Genomic DNA, 3911 nt, shown 5'->3' on the forward strand with positions numbered 1-3911 from the left:
TGTACGCATCTTTTGTACTGCAATGTACTGTCTCTGGGCGGTAATGTAAACACTAGACGGATGTTGATGCCTGACATGGGATCCATCTTTCACATAAAAATCAATGAAATATTCTGCTCATAGGAAACTATTATGTGAATTATCAAAATTATCAAAATTTAATGCTTTTAATCTCCTCGGATACTAAACGTACACGGATGCATCTATTCTTGTTTACAAATTCCGACAAAAGAGAATTGGTACAGTACACACATACTTGACGTATTGTTATTGTCAAGTTTTAATATTCTATTATCCAGGGGAGTATACAGGAAGTTTACATTTCCCCGTTAACTTAAACGTCATATTTAGCAACTTTGTTACCCCTTTAAAATTTGTGATCGTACCTTGTAATATTTTGAATTTTGGAATCACCTTCCAGTCATTTGACAGTCCAATACTGGAACAAGGGTGATGCATGCATACAAGGCTGTAATGCAAGGAAAGTTAATTGTTGCGTATTCTCTGCGTACATCAAAACCAGTTTGAAAACAAGAATAGATGCATCAATGTTCCTTTATATCCGAGGAGGATAAAAAGCATTTAATTTTGATAATTCACATAATAGTTTCCTTGAATCAGAATACTTCCTTGATTTTTTATGTTAAAGATGGATCCCATGTCAGACTTGTCTTTACTTTACCGCCCAGAGACAGTACACTGCAGTATAAAAGTTGCGTACACCTCTGAAATAACTGTCTTTACATTATAATTCTTTGCATGTAAAATCAATTATATTGTTTGAAAAATAATGTGTTCAATTATGAAGTTGAAAAAGCTTGAAGTTTGATAGCTCTAATGTAGGTCGTTCTTAAGTTCTGGAGAAACACACATGGCAGTAACTCCCCCCCCCCTCAATCATTGTAATATAGTTAAAGAAAATAACCCAAAACTACAAAAATTGTAAAAATAAAAAAAAATTAAACAGATAAAGAATGAAAAATAAAATTTCAAGAAAAAAAACGTGAAAGTAGTAAAGTGAATTTGAAAGAGTTACGAAAAAGGAAAGATGGAATGATTAATTTTCTTAAATCATAACAAAAGTAATCTGATGAACTAAGCCTGATACTCCTTTGCTTCAGTTTGTGGTCTTAGACCTATAAATTGTATGACTTAAAAGCATTAGACTTCGATTAAGTAATTCTCAAAAATTGTATTAAAGTTTGGACTGAGAGTTTGAAATCCTGTATACAAAAGTATTTCTTGCAACACCCTTCAAAAAAACCTTTTATACATCCTTTATAAAATGTCAGTTTTGTAGGACACCCTATGGGAAACACTAATAGACAAAACACCTGCATATTCACACACTCTAAGTATTCTTAAGTTCCCCCTGTATATAGTAAATATATCAACTCTAGTATTTACACAGGGTTACCCACTAAAGATGAGAATTTAATGACAAACCATAACTCTTTAAATTTAGCGAGCTTAGGTTTTTACTTGGGCTACTGTCTGAAGTACAGAAAGGTGGTGTAGGATTAAACCTGAGAACCTCAGGCATTGAACAATGCGTATAAGATATCTATCTGATGTTCACGTCTCGAGAAATTGATAAAAAAAACTGCGTCAAAATTATTCAAAAATTCATATATATACAATTTTGTATTTTAGTTTGAACAGATCATATTCAGCAAACACGCAACCAATCTAAAAACGATTATATCCCACAGGAGCCTGAGAATCTCAGGTTTGCTCCTATCACAATTTTGAATTTCTTAATAGATATTATTTATAATATAATTACAAATAGTCCGTATAGTCTATAGACTATATGTAATACTATTATCAATTATATCTATTAAAAATGCAAAATAAAAATTTTAAAATGTTTATGAGCAAACCCAAGATTCTCAGCTGCTCCTGTGGGATATAATCGTTTTTCGATTGATTGCGTATTTGCTGAATATGATCTGTTCAAACACCTATAACTTGTATACAACCAGTTTACAGCTGAAGGGAACCAGTTTACAGCTGAAGGAAACCAGTTTACAGCTGAAGGGAACCAGTTTACAGCTGTAGAGAACCAGTTTACAAACCAGTTTACAGATGAAGGAAACCAGTTTACAGATGAAGGGAACCAGTTTACAGCTGAAGGAAACCAGTTTACAGCTGAAGGGAACCAGTTTACAGATGGAGGGAACCAATTTATAGATGAAGGAAACCAAGAATTTTAGATTGAAAGATTGATTCTGTACAGTCGTCTCTGAAGTCTCGTCGTTTGTTGGATAACAAAAATTTGGAAGATATCCCAAACATATTCTGTTCAAAACTTTGAACAAAATTATCGTAATTTCGAAGTATGTTAATTCGTTAGTTCAATCTTAAACTTATAAAAAATAAACGAAATGTCTGGGGAAAAATTAAATCTTGTTTCTGCAAAAATCTAGCTAAACCTTGTTCAGATCCTCTCATCTAAACCACTTAGTCTGAAAGTGGAAAATACTGAACAGGATTGTCATTTGATCTTTCTCACAGTTTAGCATTTTTAGAAAAAACTTCAGAAACATGCGCGTGACATTTGTTCGTATCATGCAATAAACTACAGAATTTTAAGATTTTATCGATACATTTGTTTTGAAATTTTATATCAGAAAGTTAAAGATTTCACAAAATTTTGACTCGGTGGTCAGTGAATTTCTCATAGGATTTAAGATTGCCACAAACTCTGTTTTTAATCCTCTTATCTTTGCAACCCACACTCGAAGACCTTAAATATTCAAAAGAAATTAAGTCTTATTTGTCACAAATTCTGACTAATTCCTTCAAACCCCTTTCTAATCCCTTCTAATCCCTTCAAATCCCTTCAACCCCCATCTAATCCCTTTTAATCCAACGTTTTAGATCATAAATATTTAAAATTATAAATTCTATTAATTATAAATGTAAAAGGTTTTCACCATCAGGATAAAAGTTTAAAGGGATTAGAAAATCTGAGTTTGTGGCAAAGACTCTATTCCTTGAAAAATGTTTTGATGTTCTAATGTTAAATTCTTGATTTTTTTCATTAGTAATAAAGTAAATACAATGATGGGTCTCATTAAATTATAAGAAGTTATTAAAAAACTGTAAAATCACTTGTTGTGATTTTAATAAATTAGTTTCAAAATTCCAAAATGAGAGTCGCTGGTTTAAAACTTAGATATAAAGCAAAACTAACATTGTACTTTTGTTTACAGTGATTGTTTATTTGAAATTGTTTGGTTTAGAGGTCAGAAAAGACTTAATATTATTTTTCATCATTTATACTGTTTTTGTTGTAATCAATTCAAAGGAATCTCTAAGACTCCTTTTTTCAATTTCAAAGTAAAATTAAGAATTTGCATAATTTGCACATGTATATGAAGACAGTTTCGAAGAATGATAATTCACACTGAAATACGCAGAAGGAGATGCTCAAGTTTATTTGACATTACTGAACTCGTAACTAGGGTTGTTAATCGTTTTTGTAATCGTTTTTAGAAAACTTTTTAAGGAATATTTACGAAAATTGTAATTTTAAATTCTAATAGAAAAAATATACAATTTAAAAATGCTGAAATATTTATAATTGTCACATAGCAAACATAGACATAATTTGGGACAATGGAATATTGAGAACTTTTGGAAGGGAGGAACTGATTTAAAAAGTTTTTATCAATTTTGAAGACTGGGTCGAATTTTAAGGGTCGCAACGCCATGGCCTTTGATTTTACGACACCTACTCACCTAGGCATGATTTCTGAACTTGAAAGCACTTGTTCTCAGCTTTTATTTCAAAAAAGTCATTGGCTATTTTTAAGTGAGAGCTTGACGAGGCACCCTTGTTACAGTATAAGTATTCCGAAGAGTATGAAATAGAGGGGAGATACAACTGACGCGGCAGACGGTAC

The sequence above is a fragment of the Eurytemora carolleeae genome, unplaced genomic scaffold (assembly GCF_000591075.1).
Source record: "Eurytemora carolleeae unplaced genomic scaffold, Eaff_2.0 scaffold1474, whole genome shotgun sequence".
NCBI classification, from domain to species: Eukaryota; Metazoa; Arthropoda; class Copepoda; order Calanoida; family Temoridae; genus Eurytemora; species Eurytemora carolleeae.